This window comes from Mytilus edulis, chromosome 13 (genome assembly GCF_963676685.1).
Source record: "Mytilus edulis chromosome 13, xbMytEdul2.2, whole genome shotgun sequence".
In the NCBI taxonomy this organism is placed as follows: Eukaryota; Metazoa; Mollusca; class Bivalvia; order Mytilida; family Mytilidae; genus Mytilus; species Mytilus edulis.
In genome coordinates this window covers 41,084,175-41,105,376 of record NC_092356.1, presented here as the reverse complement: position 1 = coordinate 41,105,376, position 21,202 = coordinate 41,084,175, and the positions used below count along the sequence as shown (strand labels likewise).

General features: G+C 30.3%; 1 long non-coding RNA gene across 2 annotated transcripts; it reads right to left on the bottom strand.

Moving 5' to 3' along the window:
- Positions 1 to 187: 187 nt before the first annotated feature.
- On the bottom strand, positions 188 to 20,845 carry LOC139501263 (uncharacterized). Of its 2 annotated transcripts, XR_011658503.1 has the most exons (11): positions 20,742 to 20,845; positions 19,203 to 19,311; positions 18,730 to 18,864; positions 17,414 to 17,551; positions 6,498 to 14,541; positions 6,037 to 6,104; positions 5,633 to 5,696; positions 2,932 to 4,029; positions 2,394 to 2,461; positions 1,479 to 1,543; positions 188 to 700 (listed from the first exon to the last, which is right to left on the bottom strand). It is a non-coding gene; the product is annotated as an uncharacterized lncRNA (long non-coding RNA). The 2 variants fall into 2 exon arrangements; XR_011658502.1 differs by having other exon boundaries at positions 6,498 to 17,551.
- Positions 20,846 to 21,202: the final 357 nt, after the last annotated feature.

Sequence of the window (21,202 nt, the reverse complement as noted above, 5' to 3'; positions counted from 1 at the left end):
GGCCGGGTCACCGGACACATTTTTAAACTAGATACCCCAATGATGATTATGGCCAAGTTTGGTTAAATTTGGCCCAGTAGTTTCAGAGGAGAAGATTTTTGTAAAAGTTAACGCAGGACGACGACGGACGACGCCGGACGACGCCGGACGCCGCCGGACGCCGCCGGACGCCGCCGGACGACGCCGGACGACGCCGGACGCCGGACGCCGGACGCCAAGTGATGAGAAAAGCTCACTTGGCCTTTCGGCCAGGTGAGCTAATAACAAAAAGTTGTAAAAATATCTTACAACTCAGGAAACTCAAAAAACAATACATTTTGTTTTTCTTTTCTTTTTTTTTTTTAGATTCTCCATTCTGAACTGACTGGAAGCCTTTGGACTAGACAGACCATTATTAGGTTTACAAGTCAAATTGGTCCGTTTCATTTCATTTTCAAAGTAAAATGAAATACAGTTACTGGGGGTGGGGGATAAACGAATAAGATCTAAATTATGAAACATCTCCATAAGCACGATGAGAAAAGTAAGAGTAATTTTGAAATTTTAAATACAAGCTTCCAATCTAGTTGAAAATGGAGAATCTTTACACATTTTTTTTTTGTGTAAAAATTTACATTTTTTGAAACATATACAAAAAATTTCTGAATAATATTCTTCACTGTTAAATCCCATAATCAATGTATGCGGCAGCCAGAGTTCCCTGAAAAAGAAATAAACATTCTTAAACAAATGATCAAACCCATATAGAAATTTAAACATCATCGATCTGATACAATTATTAGCCAATAAGGACGAATAAGTAATCAATGTGTGTCTTGATTAATTTTCGTTTATTCTTTTTTATGAATCATTGCATTGGTTTTCGTGTTTAAAATTGTTTGACATTTTGTCATATTCAGTACCTCTTATTGCTTACTTTAAAACTGGTACTGTAAAATCAGAAATTATTGCATGCATCTATATTTGTGATTTTTTAATAAATGGACAAAAATGCAATATTGATCGATATTACCGATTTCAGAAAAATCTACCTTCAAAGTTATGCATGAGAGATTAGAATGATGAATATGAGTACCTATTGTGATATTCAACCAGTTGTATTATTAAAATTCATAACGATTTTGCTCATTGCTGAATGTTTTACGGTGACTGTAAGTTGCTTCTCTTATTGATAGTTGTGTATTTGGCAATCTTATAACCTCTCTTTATTCTTATATACCCTTATAAAATTGAGAATGTGTCAAAGAGACAACAACCTGACCATAGAAAAAAAAACAGCAGAAGGTCAGCGACAGGTATTCAATGTAGCGAGAAATTCCAGCACCCGGAGGCTTCCTTATGAATACCGGTATAATTAAAATTTTTAATTTGGAAAACATTTTAAAAATGTTAGATCTACATGCGTACATAATAAAATCCATGGTGCATTTATTTACATACTCTTGGATGAATAGTTCAATCTATTTTTTAGTTCTTACCATAAAATTCAGCTCCAATGGCTCTTTCCCAGCTTCAATCCTTACAGACAAGCTGTAGTGCTAACCTGAAATATAAAATGCTTAGTCAATCAAAATTGTTTTAAAGGATCACTTCTGGAATACTCATCTACAGGTATATAAAATGGGTAAAATATATAATAATAGACATCAAAACAACAACCCAATTCAATCCTATAAGGGGTAGGTTTAAAAAAGCTAAAGTTGGCCACAGGATTTTAATCTTTTTTGATTCAGGCCCAAAAACTATGAATTTGACACATACATTGTTGTGGTATCATTATTGATACAAAATAACCACATCATCTTTTTGGCACCTCACAATATAAACTACTAAGTTATGACCTGTTGATTATGCAATTCTGCTGTTTTCACAAGAGCGCCAATGAAGGCCCAATTTCTCACAATTCAGAACTTTTTTTAGCATAATTCACTTTCCCTGATCCAGAAATAGTTTGTCTTTTAATTTAAATATTACCCTTAGCACATTTAGTTTATTAAACATTTTGGACCAAAGGTATTCTTTAAGCTTTTAGGTCAGAAAATCCATAAAATCATCTCATTTTGATGATATCTCCCAATATAATTAATTATAGTCTACAATGTATTATAAAGAAGCGATTTATTTTATGTTGCATTAAGTCTTTTGAAAGATATCTATTGAATAACCAGATGGGGCATTTTTTGATATTCTATGATAAAGGCTTAAATTTAAAATCTATACTAAGGCCATATTTTGCCAAGTTAACATTGTTATATATGGTACTGATAAAATAAAGAGTACACTGTTGACCAAACTCTTATCAACCTTTAACCCTAAAGTCAGTATTTATTTCCAAATAATATTACTTATAGAATTATTTTCTTTTAAACAGGATTAATATTACTGGTACCTACCTACATATTAGCTGTATTAGACCACCAAGTCTTATTCCCACACCATGAAAACATCTCACAGAAAGTATCTAAAAAGAAATTAATACATTTATTAATTTTACAAACTAATTTATATGTCAACCTAAAAATTACTTTACAAATTGTTCTGATTTCGTACTTCATGTACCAATAGTTTAACATTCATGTATTTTGTAATATTTATATAAAAGATTGAAAAACAAACAAAAATAGTCAAAGGTTTATGATTTGAATTCTGCACTCTTTGAATAATGAAAATGAGTTGTCTCCCATTGAATAAACAAATCTTGCTGTTGATTAGTCTCCCCTTGAATGTTGATTCCTATCTCAGGATTTACTCTTGTAATTGTAAAAGAAATTCTTGTTAATGTACCTGCTATCTCAAAATATTAAAACTTGTAAATAAATTCTTCAAAGATGTTTTTCATGCAGAAAATAAAGATGAATATGTACTGTTTAACAATTATACACATGTATTTCTAGAAAATGTATAGAAATGGTTTGACTTCTATAAACTTGCCTTCTCAATTTCATGGTTAAGCCTCAGACTAGGTTGAAGATTTTATTGACCATCTTCCTTTGAGCTGCTCTCCTGGCTGCCAGTGTGGCTATCATCATCATCTTAATTGCAATCTTTCAGTTTTTGGTCCATTATATTTATAGAAATAAATAAAAAATATCAGATGCATTCTCAATTAATCACATATCTTTCACCAAATCAATTCTACCCGTAATGAACCATGATTTCTCCCACCCTCAAAACTATTATCTAGACCTCTGTTTACATTTTTTTTATTTACAGAACTCTGAATAACAGTCAATATATATTTTTGTATTAGCTAGTGTGCATCTAATATCAAAGCAAAAACAAATGTGAAAATCAAGTAAATAGTTATATATCCCTACCATGAGGAAATTTAAAGAATGAGGAGTTAAACAGGGGAATAATTTATTACCTCCCATTGCCAAAAAAATTCACCTGTTGGGACTCCACATCACTGCTATATCTAACAAAAATACAAATGGTAGAGCTATAATTAAAAATAAATAATTTGATATAAAATATTCAAACATTTACAAAAAATATTTAGCACCTTGGTGGTTCTCTCCCATTACTCTGACTTTCTCAACCATGAAAAAAATGGTCACCAAGATATAATCAATATTGCTGAATCAATCAATCTTTTTTCACCAGGATGTTTCTTTACTATGATTATTTTGAAATAACTTGTTTGAGCTAAAAACAATGCTAAAAATAACAAAACATTGGAAAAATATTTATATCATACAAATAAGAAAAATTAAAAAATACATTTTTTTTTTTTTTTTTTAGATTCTCCATTCTTAACTTACTGGAAATGTTTTGAATACACATGGACCATTATTAAGTCTCAAGTAGGTCTACAAGTTATATCTTAAAATTCTAAAGTATCAATTTAGCATACAACTTCCAGTCTTGCTGAAAATGGAGAATCTGTACATATTATTTTTTTTTTTTATTTGTGATAAAAATTATCAACATTTTTTCAAACAACATACACAAAAATAGTCTGAATTACATTCTTTTTTGTTTCAGTCGTATTGCACAATAATTTCCTGCAGCCACAGTTGAATTCACCTGAAAAAGAAATATGCATTCTGACATCTGTCAGAACAATATTCAATGCAAAGGAATCAGTAACTGGTTATTGCACTGATGATGCATAGAAAATTGATTTACTTTGTTTTAAAGTGATGTGTAGACATGAATTTACAAACAACCAGTCTTCTTTAGCAAACAAGGGATGACATGTCGTTGGTTGTTGTCCAACATATTTGTTATTATTTCATTGTTTCATTATAAATCTAGCTGTTGATTTCTTGTTTGAATTATCACATTTGTTCATGTCATCTACTTTCTGTTTCATAGTTAATTGTAAAGTATATGTTTTGCTCATTGTTGTAGGCCATACAGTGACCATTAGTTACTTACATCCATGTCATTTGGTCTCTGGGAGAGTTATTTCATTGACAATGATCTTCTTTACTTTATGTATGGGGACAATTTTAGAAAACCAATTTTCTAAGTAACAGTATAATTTTTAATTTCCTTTATTTATCTTCATACCTACTAATGTCCTCTTTCCAGATTATATATACGATTATAGTTTTAAGAAAAATTAAAGTATACTACTTCTCTGCATAATTAAAGTATAATAGTCCAGTCAAACTAAGATTTAGCCTAAAACTAATTGCAACAGAAAATGTTTTAGTTCTAATCTATAGCATTATGCCCTTTATATACACAGAAAAAAGTCCCATAAAATCTAACTTGAGGAAAACTCAAACCAGCACTTTAAATTTCCTATGGAAATTAACATTGGAAGGGGAGATACCTCTTGCAAAAATGAGTCTTTTTTGGTCAATTTTGATTGTTTTTCTTGAAATTTATGTAAAGTATGATACTTTGATGGGGTTATAAGTTTGTATTTGACTAAATTATATAATCTTCTGCTCATGAAATGTGCAAAACCGAAGTGTTATGGGTTGTTTTATTTTTTTCGTGCATTTTTCATTAAAGAAATTGCAAATGTGAAGCTTTGTAACCATTTTGAAAAAATAATGTGAAAATTTGGTATTGTTTATATCTGTATATTATATTTTTTCAGCAACTTACTTATCTAAAGAAACTTTAAACCACAAAAAGAAGAATGCATGCTTAATTGTTTTTTTTTATTAAATTTGAGATTCTTTACCTTGATATGTTGAAAAATTCATTAAATGGTCAACTAATGAATTACGAAATCTAGATTTTAGCTAGATAAAATATATGAAAATACCTTTAGAGTTGTTTGTTATACTCTAAAGACCGCTAAAAAATCAAGAATCAATACATTCTGATGAATAGAAGCGGTAAAGTTATAATGTTGTATCAATTTTTATTGATATTTCTGCCTTTTTTGCAAGAGTTATCTCCCTTTTCAATGCAAATCTCCATAGGAATTTTAAATGGTGATTTTTTTAGTCTTCCTCAAGTTAGATTTTATGGGACTTTTTTCTGTGTATATTTGGGGTATAATGCTAAAGATAAAAACTTAAAAATCTTCTGTTGCAATTACTTTCGGGTTAGGGTCAAATCTATGCTAGATTGACTGGACTATAATACTTCTTAGCATAATGAAGAACTAGATTTGTACATGCTCTTTGCTGAATAATTCATTAATTTATGTACTGGTTCTTACCATAAAAGCCAGCTCCAATGCCCATTCCCAACTTCAATCCTTACAGACAAGCTGTGAAGCTAATCTGAAATATAAAATTTTGTCATATTATTAATAAAATGGTTTAAAAGGATCACTTGTTACTGTATTAAAATTAAAAAGAAATGGGTTTTATTCATGTACTAGATGTTGAGAACACATTGACTATACAGCAATCCAACAACATAACAAACCAAATAATCATGTTAGATCCTTCAACATATACTATACATTGTATTTGTACTGATATCAAAAGAGAGGGTAAAAATTTAGTGTTTGATTATTTCAAGGCAAGGAAAGTAAAAAATGGATCTAATTACTTTTATACATGTACTACATTTATCTTTTTTTCTTTCTTCTTTTCCAAACTGTATACTGGTACCTACCTATATATTAGCTGTATTTGACCACCAAGTCTTATTCCCACACCATAAAAACATCTCACAGAAAGAACCTAAAATATAAAAATTGACAATTTATATACTTTATATTTCCATTTCCCCTACATTTACCAATATTGTTAGGATTTCTGACTACGTGCACACAAAAGTATAACATCAATAACTGTAAAATCAATGTAAAAGATGAAAAATTAAAAAAAGTCTTATAATTTACTTATTGAGTTTCAACTCCTCAATAACAATGGTTTAAACATATTTTATTGTTCATAAAGGTAAATCATCTGCACATTTTACAATGAGTTATCTCCCATTGAAAGGCAAAAAATATCATTTTACGTTAGCAACATCACTTTCTCCACTGTAACTGCATGGTAAGCCTTAAATATATACTTTTTATCAAATAATGTATAAAATGTATAGAACTTGTTTGACTTAATTAAACTTGCCTTCTTATTTTCTTTGTAAAGCCTCAGACTTGGTTGAAGATTTATTTAACCATCTTCCTTGGAGCTGCTACCATGGTTACTTTTTCATGCTTTTCAACATAATTCTTTGTGCTGGTCAGTTCACTGAATCCAATTTATGCACTAAACGAAATGTCCTTTCCATTGTATTTGATCAAGTGTACAATTGTCCCATGAATGTTCCAAAGCATCTCACAATATTTTCTTTTTCCATTCATTCCAGTTAAAGTAATTCTCAATGTAATATACAAATAATATTTTTTTTAATTCATACATAAAATACAGTTAAAATACCAGATGTGCTTTTAAATTGGTAACCTGTATTTTCTTTTATTTAGAGAGCTCTAAATAATAGCTCTTATATTAGTTTAAAGACATCTAATATGTAAAGACCTAAAATAAGGGGTTATAAAAAAAGAACAGAATAGTAATTGGCTAACACCTATAAATCACAAACATTTTCTAATATTTTGAAGCATAGTTTAATAAAATATCTCTTTTTTTAAGTTTATCACCATGCACATCATAAGCATGAAAATTATACTCCAAAAATTGACCATAGCCTGAAGTAGCTCAGTTGTGCAAATTCATATTTTTCCTTTAACAATGGAGAATGGTCTTTTTTAAAAATACTGAAATTTAAATACAGTATATGGAATTTTAAAAGGTCAAAAATTGGTGATGACAATTAATCTTAATCAATTTGCATGCTCATTATGAGAGTTCTAAAGATATGAGTTTGAAACAAAAATTGTAACCTTCTTAAAAAGATTTTAAATAAAAAGCTCCCAATTCAAGAAAAAATAGAAAAATTATAAACATTTCAAACTGCAGTAGTTATAATTACACAAAATGGTACCGTCTGTAAATTTTAATAAAAGTGGGGAAAATTCCTCAAACAATTTCATACTAGGAGTTACACAACTTCAACATGAGTGCAATCTTTCATTGAAGTTTTGATGGTACAAGAAACACTGAAAATATAAAATACAAATTTATAAAATGCAAAACAGTGGTATGAAGTAGAAAATCTTTTTATGAACTAAAGAAATGGTAAAAAAATGCTGATTCTTTAGAATAAAAAAAAACAATTGTCCAAATTCAAATTGCATGTGATAAAAATCATTAAATTTTAAACTTTAATAACTGAAGAAAAAAGTTCCAAAATTTACAATTCAAAAGAAACATTTTTGTTCCCAAATCAAGTTTGATACATGTATCATATTAATTGGTGATGTCAAAATTTTGTTTTTCATAAGACTGCTTCCAAAAACCTGTTTGAAAAGAAGAGAAATCACTGAAATCTTGACATCAATAGAGATGGACTAGCACAAGGTAACTCTTGGAATGACTGGTTCCTTAAATGGAGGATAACAGTCAGAACTAGCTCCAGTCAATACACAGACAGGACAGCTCTTTTAGGCCATTTGTAGAGGAAACAAATCCCATGTAATAACGTAAATAGTTTTTTTTTCCATCTTCAAATGATGAAAAAGCAATTATTTAAACCCCAAGGGGTGGTTTAAGCCATCTCTAAAGAGAGGGGACTCCCATCCAAGATAAAAGGCAGGGTTCAAACTAGTTTATGTTCTGATTCAATTGCATTGATCATCAAAAAAATTGTAAGGGTTCCCCAGAACCCAGTGTCTCAATGACCTTTGCTGTTAATCCCAGGCTCAACAAAAATGAGGGGATAAAAATCAATAAAAATATTCCTCTAGATATTATCTTTTGATTGTAAGAAGCTTCTGTCAAAGTTTGGTAAAAATCCAGGATAGTTTATGAATCTAATAAATGTTTTAAAAACTTTAACTTTAGATTGAATTTAAGGTTAACTTAGTCCATTTATAAGTAAAATATGGAAAAACAGGAACAAAGTTTTAAATATTTTTCCTTCTAGATACATTGTACTAGATTTTGATAGTAAACAAGCTTCTGTCCAAGTTTGTTACAAATCCAGAATATTTTAAGAAGTTATTAAAATTTTAAAAACTTTAACCACAGAGTGAATGTATTGTATCCTGGCATTTATAAGTTAAATATGGAAAAATTGATTGGTTTTATTTACAAAATTTACTTCTGGATACTATCTTATGATCATAAACAAGCTTCTGTCGAAGTTTGGTAGAAATCCAGAATAGTTTTAGAAAGTTATTAAAATTTCAAAAACTTTAAGCAAAGAGTGAATATTTGTGATCGCCACCGACTACGCTGCTGACAGAATGTAGGATGGCTAGGTCTCATTTTTTTCAACTAAAGTTGAAGGCTGGACAAAAAGTATTAATGGTATTTTACATTTACAGTTACATTAAGTGAAATTCCCAGTAAAATATATAATCAGCAAAATGCATAGTATTTTTTGTATTTGAATTGTCTATAAAAGATTCACTTATGATAATTCTTTTTACTAAACTATATATTGGCATGTTTTAATTTCTATATGGCACGTGCATCAGAATAAAAACTAAAGAGTACAAAATAGTGAAGTGATAATTTGTACTTCATTAGGTCAACAGGAGGAAAAATAATAAATCAAAAATAAAAGAAGGTAATAATGGGAGTTAAGTTTAAAAAGAATGTTAAATAAAATTTGTTGAATAGTGTTTAATCAAATTTTGGAGAGGTACATGCTTCCAGTTGGCTTCGCTCAGAGTTACTGCCTCTAATTGGGACCACTCTGCCGGGGGTACTGCTTCTAATTAGCTTTAGCAGACAGTGGTATATATGTACTGCTCTCAATCAGCTTCGCAACAAGACAGAGGGTATGGCTCCCAATTAGCTTCACTAAGAGGTACGTGCTTCCAATTGGCTTCGCTCAGACAAACATACTTCTTCCAGTGTTGAAATAGTACGATAAGCAAGTCTGTACTACATCCAGCATCGTAAATGGTACATAATTGCAAGTCAAATGTCATCCAAATTTACAAAAACATATTTTATTTAACATTCTTGATCCAGTTAAAGTTCACATCTACGTTCACTCCATATTTGTAACTTATCCTGATGGTGTCAATGTGACATGCAAATTATCATTACAGAATTCTGTACTCTCCTTTAGTTTCAATCCAGAATAGTTTATGAATCTAATAAATGTTTAAAAAACAGCAGACTGTATGTATGTAATGTTAACTTGAAGAAAAACTAAGTCCATATATAAGTGAAAAACAGAAAAAATGGAATTTTATTTTTTCTTCTGGATACTATCTTATGATCATAAACAAGCTTTTGTCCAAACTTGGTACAAATCCAGGAGAATTTAAGTAAGTTATTATAAATTTTAAAACTTTAACCACAGAGTGAATTTAACGTTTCCCAGGAGAAAGCTTTTGTCCAAACTTGGTACAAATCAAGGAGAGTTTTTAAGAAAGTTATTAAAATTTCAAACTTTAAGCAAAGAGTGAATATTTCTTGATGCTGCCAAGGACGACGCCAATGACGGAATGTAGGACTGCTATGTCTCACTTTTTCAACTAAAGTCAAAGGCTTGACAAAAAGGGGGATTCAACACCAAAACTTCCACCCTCTGAATCTGCCACTGCCCTCAAAGTATGGTACATGATCCAATTGGAACCTGCTTGGTTAATATAACTGATTGTGTGCAATTTTTGAAAGAAATTTATGGGGAATTTCGAAAAGAAATGTCAAAATCTTATCTACAAATCATGATGAGCCATTGTTAAATGTGATGAAAAGGTTTAAATTAAAAATAGTTGTCAATTATGTACTGATAATTATAAACCAAATAGTTACTAAATATTTTTAAATCAAATAAAAATTACACTGATTATAGAAAAATATGATGTTGAATGGACAAAGAAGACAAAAACAAATAGCCTGTTCCCAGAAATTATTTTTAGAATTTTCATCATAAAATTAAAATTTGAAACAAGTTATCTCCCTTGCTTAAAAGAAATGAATTTCAATTGTGTAAAGACAAAGAAACAAACAAGAAATGTTGCTTATATACAACAGTTGAGGCTTAATTATAAAACTTGATGTGAATACTGTGGATTCATTATTATTGACAGGTTTTTTTTTTAATTATTTTTCATGAGAACCACAAATTTTAGTTTTTCACAAGATTATTTTTTTGGGATTTGTATGGAGAATTTATAATATGTCTGAATGAAAGCATATTAATGGGGATTAGAGTTGAAAAGTTAACCCAAGAATGAGATATCTGAAGTAAAATAGATTTTACTACCATTTAACGCGAGGGATGATTTTTTAAATTTCTCTGGGAAATGATGATAGTTTTAGATAACGCGATCAGAATGAATTTTTTTTTTAGGGGGGTGTGAAATGATTTATTTAATTGCTTTCCAATTTGGTTAAAAATTTAAGTGATTTTTATAGATAAGAGATATATCCAATTAGTTTATAATTTTGAAATGTTACTTTTACTTCACCATTGCCTTGTTCGCAATAAGTGCTTAAAAGAAACATACCCTGAAATAATTTTGCTCAAGTAAATAACATTTTGGGACATTTTTCACAATACTGTATTTGAATTCAATCTAAGATACAAATATACATTTAATTTTTTCGTTTCCAATACATCATAATATGTCAAATACAATTTAGAATTTGATTTAAGACATTTGTTTTTGACATTGTTTCGAAAATTATAAAAAGTTCAAAGTAGCTCTAAGCTCTAAATGGTCTTTTTTCTAATATCAAATACTTTCATTTCAGAATTACATATGAAGATTCCTTTGAAAGCAGAATACTTGAAAACCATAACACCATCCAAAGAACAAATGAAAAAACAGAAGAAATAACCAGACCCTAACTACTGAAAGCTACACCAAAAAGAAACTATGTTATATGTTAGTAAGAGACGCAGCGCTCAAAGCTCAATGTATTTCTGAAATGATAATTTGATATTTGTTTAATCTTCAAAAACAACTTTCAAGATGAACAATAATGTTCAGCTATGAAACTTTAAATGCAGATGACTATGACTTAAATTTAAATAACTATGTTATTCTCAAATTTGACAATCAAGATGTATTGAAAACAGTAAAACAAAATGGTGAAATTGTTTAATTACAAATCTGAAATTTCAGTTTTTATCCTTTTAAACTGGTGTACCACCAAAAATTGTATGAATTGCTATGCAAACCCAATTTGAACCACCCAAAAGAACTGGCAATGCAAACAAGACAATGTTTAAAAATGTTTAATTAATATCAGTTGATCATTGAACCCAACGACCTAAAATGTTTTACAACTTAATAAATCTCATCTAAAGTTATTTCAACTATCACCATTTCTACATTAATCAATTTGACAAAATAGTATAAACAAATCAAATAAGCGGGCTTTCCACTCTAATCTCCAACCTCTTTTTCTAGCTTCGACTGTTGTTGCATATTAAAGTATGCCAAATTGAACTACTGAAATTGATGGGCAAATCATTTTACTGCATTCCAGAAGAACATTTTGTTCAATGGTTTAATAAACGGGGACGCTTTTTGTGTATGTTGTAATCAAATCAAATCAATCTTCTTTCTAAGTTTTTTATTTAATTTTCAGTTTTTATAGTACTTTCTAAATTGTATTTATACATCACTATTGAATGCCCGAATTTTTTTTATTTATTTTTCCGGTCAAAATTCTAACTACATTGTTCTCATGAAATGCTTACTAAAAATACTGTCATTTATGTGTTCAAACTGAATATGTTCTAAAGGAAAATACTTTTTGGTAAGTTTTAAATATTAAATAAAACTTATTCAAGGATCCACCAACAAGAATGTAATAAGTACCACTTGGATTTATATTGGCATATTTATCTTGATATTTTTTTAATTATGAGAATAAAGAAGAAGGTGTTATGTACTTGGCTATTATTAATCAAATGATCTGTAAAAAAAAAACATGAGGAAAACTTTTATAATTAAAAATGGCTCATCATAATCCAGAAACATTATTAAAAATTTTGATGGTGAATATTTGTGTTAATATTAACTTATTTCAGAAATTAAGAATCAAATTCAATCACATTTTCTCCAGTTACTAAATGCTTCTACCATAAAATAGTGGAGGAGGCTTTTTCACCTGGGCAAACGGATTTCAATTCAGATAGCATCACATTTATATTAAGCAGTATATATTAAAAATAAAATACCCTAGGTTTAATAATGTACCCCCTCAACTTTCCCAAGAGTAAAAAAATTTGATCTTGGCATAGTGTACCTGAATTTTACTCCACAAATTTAGAGCAAAATTGCATCACTTAGTTGAAATACCATATTGTATCGAGTTACCTCCCCTTCTAATTTAGTGAATTTTTATTTCACTACTCAGTGGCGAATCCAGAACTTTTCATGAGGGGGCCCGCTCCAGTCATGCTACAGTGATTCCTTATATAATCTTTCCACAAAGGGGGGAGGCTCCCTGGATCAACCTATGCTACTGTCATTCAGGATATCAGTGTTTTCATGTAAACCCGAGTCATTATTTGTTATTTTACGTTATATTTTCTGTAAAAAAAGATACATTAAATTTTGGAACAGTTCAATTGTAAAAATTCATAGAAGCATATCTTACTTTACTCCAAAAAATATAGAAATTTGTCATTTATAATCTTTTATTTAACACATTTCATAATTTGGTTATGCATGAAAAAGATTTGAACATTTCTTTTTTCATTCGTTGATTAAAGTAAATTAACATTTCCAATTTTTTTTCTATTCAAGAAATTATTTACCTATTATATTAAGTAAAACATTTTGAAGAAAGAGATATAAAAACACATAAAAAATTCATGTTGCATTTTGACAATTTTTGATAGAAAAAATGGAGCAATGAATGAAAAAAAACCATTTTACTTAAACAATTAGTAAATAAGTTAACATATCAAATACTTGCTACCATTCTGTGGTACCTAAGATCACCCTTTTTTTTATTTTGGTTGGTGCTTGGTGTCCGAGATCATTCCAGGTCTTTGGTAAAATTTTGTGAGTTGTGTAAGAAATCATCCCTGGTCTTTGGAAAGGTTGGTGCTTGGTGCCTGAGATCATCCCTGGCTCTTAAGTTTGGTTGGGTTGGTGCTCTTTGCCCTAGTTCATACCTGTTCTTTGTTTTGGTTGGTGCTGTGTGCTGGAGATCATCCCTGGTCTTTGTTTGGATTGGTGCTTGGTGCCTGAGAACCTCTCAGGTCTTTGGTTGGGTTGTTGCTGTACAATATTTTGTTATCAGTGTAGACGATTTTCTGTTATTTCTTTTGGTTATGTGTTGTCTAGTCTATTTTTACCCCATGGTTTAATATTGGTCCTTTGGTATATTCCTTTTTTGTGTATCTCTTGTTTATCATTGTACCCGACTGTATGAATTTTTAGGATAATTGTAGAAATGCTATTAGCGATATGCTATTCCTAGATGTTCCAGGTCATGAATAACTTCTTGATTACAGTGTGCTGCTTCATTCAAAAAAGGTGAAAGTAAGATGTCTCATGTGTTAAATTTTGTGAGGTGGGATACTTCTTGTGTTCCAGGGTGTTGTCTCAAATAACACCAGTTAATACTTCGATTGATTTTGTTCTATGGCTTTTATCTCATTGACAAAAATACACAAAACAGAAATAATAAATACTGTATACCTATACATCTTTGTAAGAACTCTGAAATGGATATTAAGAAGAAAGATTAGTAATTTGTCACTTCCATCAATGAAATGGACATACAGAAATTTATATGCCACTTTTCTTCATCTGTTACAACATAGCCATACTCTAGGTCTATGACTGAGGTTGCATCTACAACAAAAAAGAAATGAAAATTATTAGTGTTTGAGAATGTTGCATGACTGAAACATCCTCTCGGCTGCATCTGCAAAAAAAATCTGTAGTCTTTTGGAGAACGTTGGTGTCACTTTCATCAAACGGGCCCTTTAACAAGCTCATGGTAGAGTGATCTTGTTACTATTGTATAGTGCTGCGGAAACTATGCGCTACCCTCCCTGGTCTAGTACAACGGAGTCTATTCAAGGTCTATGACAGTAACATCCCCCTGCTGCAATCTGCAAAAATCAAAATTTTAGAATTAAACATCTGTTGGTGAACTCTGAAATGAAACATAAATAAATATACAAAATTACATACGGGCATGTAAGAATAAAATCAATGAAACCTTATTTTATTTCTTTAAAGTAAAATTCAAATTTTTTAATTTTTTTTTAATCAACTTTTTCTACTTTATTTTTCCAAGAAATTTAGCATTGTAACTGCTGTAAAAATACCAAAACTATTGCCAGTCGGCTTAGTTAGTCTGTTTCTTATGTTACCTTTTTTGACATGGGACACAGACTTCTTTTTAAATGAGTTTTACTGTGTGAATTGCTGTGTGTTTGTTTTTTCTACATTGTCTCCTAGAGGTATAGGTGTGGGTTGAGATCTCTCAAACCTGTTTAAACCACTGTATTTATGCACCTGTCTCTAGTTAGAAGCCTTTGTTAGTCTTGTATGTTTTTTAATTTTAGTTCATTTATATGTTTTTGAGTTTCGTATGACATCCACTTTTACCGAACTAGTACACAGTTTTGTGTAGGGCCTGCTGAAGCCTGCCTCCTGATGCTGAATTTTCTGGTCGAGTTGAAGAGCCATTAGTGGCCTTTGGCTGTTTTCTGCTCTTTGGTTGGGTTGTTGTCTCTGACATTATTTTCAATTTTAAATAAGTTTCATATTTTTTGTTGGAAAAACCAGTCACCAAACCTGTTGTGTGCGGTGGCTCCCTTGTTTCATTTTTTTATTTTGACATTCTGTTCTTTTTATTATCTGACCAAGCTGAGCAACCTTCTACTACAATGGTACCTATTAAATGTTGTATGCATACAGACCAAAATGAGGTTAAATTATAGTCTTGGAAAAAAATAATAAATATGCAAAGTTTTTAGCTCATTTTTACAAAATTTAACTAAACAGACTGCTACCCGTTGGTTTTCACATTTGAATGGTTTTACACTAGTAATTTTGGGGCCCTTTATAGCTTGTTGTTCAGTGTGAGCCAAGGCTCCATGTTGAAGGACATTCATTGACCTATAATGGTTTACTTTTATAAATTGTTATTTGGATGGAGAGTTGTCTCATTGGCACTCGATCACACCACATCTTCCTATATCTACTTGCTAATTGCAGGTCATTACTTCATTATTCCACTTTAATATATGTTCATCAAAAATGAAGTGCTGTTATTTATTGTCTTTTTTTTTATAGCAAATGCCTCTTAATGTATTTTTTCAAACTTTTAAAAAGTGAATGGAAGCTGACACAAATACACAAGATAATTAAGTAATTTTTTTTTTAACAATTTCAAGCTCCTATGTGTATAACATATCAAACTTTAAGCTTAGCTTTACAAATTTGATTAATTCTTTAATGTTTTTTGAGTGAAAATGACAAGCTCCATGTGAAAAAAAGCATATTCTAGTATTGCACAAACCATAAGCTTTGCTATCATCAGTAAATTTGGTGAAAATATTAAAATCAAATCTTCTTATCATGTAGAAAAGTTATGCTGCACTTTGTTCAAACTCATTTATACTCTTCAGAAACTAAAAAAATATCAGTCAAAGTCAATCAAATGTTTAGCATTGACAATGCATTGAACATTTCACTTAAACTAACATACATAAGGTCTTTGTGACTCAAGAGGTCAAACCCCATGAAACAACCAACAATGACAAAATGCTTTCCATGTCCTCAACTAAGTCATCACTAAGGCCATTCAACTTCAATAAAAAAATTTGTTTGTCTTAGTCAAAGTCAAAGTGCAGTGCTAGTGAAATAGTCTCAACAGAGTAGAAATGAGTAAAAAAAATAATATTAAATGTTTTTGAAGATATTTGAACATTTATAAAATGATATTTATTTCAAGATGTAGGACACACATTGTACATTTTAGTGTGCTGATTTGGGTCTCCATGCTGTGGTATTTTGTTAGAAGAATGGCATCCTACATCTTTAGCCTTGGAATTATTTTGGAAAATGAAAAAAAAATCTTTTGTTGATGTAAGCATGGCAAAAGGCAATTTAATGTTAACAATTTCTGTATTTCTTTTATCTTATTTATCAATTATAGATATGAGGGGGGATAGGACCTTTATTGGGACCATGGGATTGGGTGTTTTTAAGCTCAGGATTTCGGGATTGACCCTTTCAAGATCCTGGAATTTTTTTTTCGAATTTCGGGATGTCGAGATTTAAATTTATTTAAATTTGGGACCTCAGGATTTCGAGTTTTTAAGCCCAGGATTTCAGGATAAGTTTTCAGAATTATGATCCATGTGGTCACAGTTATCTCCCATTGATTAAAGGTAAGCTTCATCAAAACAACTCCATTTACTTGTTAAATTTTGAAAAATGACCAGAGCAACTGAATTAATTTTAAAGACCATTGAGGTAGTGGCCATTTTCCTCAATAATAAGAGTGACATTTTTCTCTTGCGGGGGAGTCAAGATTTCCAAATATTTTGTTGTTTGTTAATTGCATCTGGCTTTTTTTTTTTTAAAGAACAAATTAGCTTATTCAAAATTTGAAACCCTTCAATTTGAAAAAAATTTCTGTATGAAATTTTGTATTTTGGTTAGGTATTGCACAAAAAGGGTGGGCTTTATATAAAAAAAGTTTCACCCTGCAACATGCTCATGTGCTTAGGTCAGATATTGGTGTGTATGTAAGTTATTTGTTAGTCTGTTCATTTTATTCACAAATCTTTTAGACTTTGGATGATTTACAAGTTCATGTATTGTATAAACATCAGTCTAATTAGTTGAAGACCTGTAGATGTCTCTGGTTATTTATTTTCATTGTGTAGCTGCCTTGTTGATTTATACCCTACATCCCCCTTTTTTCATAATGATGCATAATATCAAACTAACAAAAAGAATACTCACCAAGTTTGATTATAGATGAGGTTCTTACCATAATATTTGGTAACCCCAGATATACTTAACAGCTGTCTTACTGTTCTCATTGCTTACTCTTCAAGGTCATCAATCTCTCTTTTGCTCTCTGCTCAGTTGTTGGCTCCTCTAAAACATCATTTCTTTTTAATAAATATGAAAGAATGGAACTTAAAACTCTATAATATTTATCATTCTTTATAAATCTTGGTTGGTTGGTCGGGTCACCAGACACATTTTTAAAACTAGATACCCCAATGATGATTGTGGTCAAGTTTGGTTTAATTTGGCCCAGTATTTTCAGAGGAGAAGATTTTTTGTAAGAGTGAATGACGACAGACTACAGACGACAGACTACAGATGACAACGACGGACACCAAGTGATGAGAAAAGCTCACTTGGCCCTTCAGGCCAGGTGAGCTAAAAAAGAGTTCTTAACTTATATTACCATATATAACTTATAATGATAAATTTCATTGATAAAATGTATGTCTGTTTAAATGACTTGTATATCAATAGCAACAAAAAGTATATTTTCATACATTTAAATTTTTTTTTAAACTTAATATTCAAACTTTTGAGTGAAGCCAAAATGATAAATTTTGTGCAAATTGATTATGTATGAGATGAAGAACAGCAATCAAAGCACGGTTCCTTTCTTTTGTTCGTTTATTTATGCTGTCTATGTACTGATTTTGTGTTCTGGATGGATATTCCTGTGTGCATATTCTTTGTTTACCGCTATTAAACTGTAGCCCTAGGTCTATCAAAGATGAATACCGCTTTATACTTTAATGTCCAAATCTTAATAGTAGTCAAATCTGAGAAAAGTTTATCAAAAAGAATTTTTGGAGAAATTCATCATCAAAAAACTAATCCAGAAGCTTTTGGTCTCAAACATTTATGAAATTCTTTTTTTTAGGTATATTTAGTTTAGATCACCACAGAAACTTACAATCTAATTGTTAAGGCCAACTAAAATTAATTAGTAGATTTTCATCCAAATTTTTGAAAAAAATGGGGCGGGTGGGAGGATTTTATTTTTTAATTTTTATTTCAAAATTTGAAACAGGAAGTTTGGAAGGAAACACAATTTTTGACGGCTACCAGAAACGGAGATGAACAAATCAGGAAATCGAAAAATTTTCAAAATAACAAAAAGCGGGGCGGGCGGGGATGAAAATCTAACAATTAATTTTAATTGGCCTAATATACATATAGTTCAATATTTTATCAGATAAACCTGCTAGTAGTCAAGATGGTAAAAAAAAATTGATCAAGTTTTGTAATAAACTATTTGACTATACCTGTATTCACTTGGTCACTGTATCAAGGGAAAATCAACATGTTTGTGAAATGAAGTTGATATACTGTCTTGCTTTCCTAGATGCATCTGAATACCAATTTAGAGTTTAGATGACTAAGTTTGTAGTGTCAAAACACTGAAAAGAAACATTTAATATTAAAATTATTCCAGAAAATCATGTTGCAAACAAAAAAGTATGTGGGTTTACTGTACCCATACCTTCCCTAAAGTTTTGTTGGGAAATTTTTTGATTTAGCAATGTTGATCCCATAGACTCAATATTTTTTAGTCTATTGACCCTACAATACAAGGTTTTCAACATAGACGTTTTGAGTAAGTTTTGCCAACCAGTTCAAAAACTTTACCCAAATTTGATTCTGTTAATTGTTCCCTAGACAGATGCATGAATGTGAGCTCTATTCTTCTTGTTATATTTGCCACTAGTAGAAGTAGAAAGTATAAGTACTATTATACCTAAATATTCTGAGTCTACCATTGTTGAAAATCTATGTAATGGTGTATAGTGTCTGGTTTTCCTATCTAATACCAATTTAGATGACTACAAGTTCCTAGTATCCAAGAACTGAAAAGAAACATTTAAATATAAAACCAAATCAATGAAAAAACGTAATACATCTCAAATAAATAAACCTACATGAAGAAGGTTTACGACCCCTTCTGTAGCAATTTTTGTACGAACTTTTCAAACTTCAATAGTATCAAAACTACAGATATAATGAATAATAAAGATAGGCCATTTTGTACATATACCAAGGGGAAACTTGATGTAAATCATTATTATTTACTGTTTCATTGCATTTAATAGAAAAAGAGGACTTTCTGGCAAATTAACCAAGATTTTTATAGAAAATCAGCCTTTAATACGATTTTTATAGAAAATCAGCCTTTAATACAGACATTTTTGTTATAAGATTTGAAACATAGATTACTCACTTGCTTTTCTATGATGTGCTAGCCTTTATTTTTTACAAAAAGTTCTAGCAAAATTAAGGTTCATGTGGACCCTATGGCTAAAATGGACTATTTTCACCTCAAAATTTCCTCTGAGTACAGGCAAACCTGTGCATCTGGAAAAGTTTTAAGGCATAGCATGCCCTAGATAAATAGAATTCAAATGCAATGTATGATTTAGAAAATTCAAAACTTAACTGGATTTTGCCGTACACTTTTTTTCGTCCCTGCAGAAGATGATAAAATTAACAAACAGTTGAGTTTACCTTGATATGGTCCACTCAGGTACACAGTTTAAATAACCAATTATTGTCAGGTATCTATTGTCCATCTCATGTCCATGTCAAGCAATACAGCTCACTTCAATTATTACCTGTGGGGAAGTTCTCAAACCTGTTTCCCAACTTAGTTTATTTTGGCACCTTCTGGAGGAATGAAAAAAAGTGCACGGCAAAATCCTGGTAAGTTTTTATTTTTCTAAAACATAAAACATATTTGAAATTTATTTATCTAGGGCATGCTATGCTTGAATTTTTTTACAGATGCGCAGATTTGTCTGTACTCAAGAGTAAATTTTGAGGTGAAAATACGGCCATTTTAGCCATAGGGTCCACACGAACCTTTAAAAAGTAAATTGCAAAACAACTTGTGCTGAGTCACTAAAGTCAAGCGCACCTTAAAAGGTGTACTTGATCTGGTCCATATTTATATTTGTTTTAACCAATAACTACACTTGTTTTAAGGAAATCAATGCTAGCACTGCATGCAATAATCCTATATCTATCAGTCATCAAATTGTCAAATATGAGAGTACAAGAATAAACAGATAAAGGCTGTGGATTTTCTATAAAATTTCCATATGTTTAGCATTGAATCAACACAAGGGTACATAATCCTTAAGAGTCATCATTGTGTTTCACATCCTCCAACCTTATTATGTTTGAAAAATTTGTGAAATCTTTTAAGTAATTTTCTGGAACTAAAAGTTTGAAATCCAAACCAGAATACATTTAAGTAAATAATCATTACTACATTAAATACCTTTATGAAACTTTAAAGTTCTTCATTTCTTCAAACAATTTTCAGGAAAAAATGCAAGTCTTTGTCCAAGTAAAACCCAAATTATCACCTGAAATCACATGATCGTATGTACTACAGGTAAAAATCTTTTCACTTGAAATCTACTCACTTCACACTTGAGTAACTGGCTGGGTATAAAATAAAATAAATATAACCTGACAAAATATGAAACATAATTTTGTTCAGATAATAAAGAATTCCGTAGAATTCCACTGAAGGCAAAAGTTTTTAATTTATTAAAGAGTAAAATCCAAAAACATGAGACTCCAAGAACCTGCATAAATTTTGTAAACTTTGCATGATGTTGTCTTATAGTCTTTAACATTTAAATGAGTACATGTATAACCCCTGATATTTGGGTTAATTTAGTTTAAAAAAAAATGAAAGACATTTTGGAACTTATATGAACGAATTGGAATGCA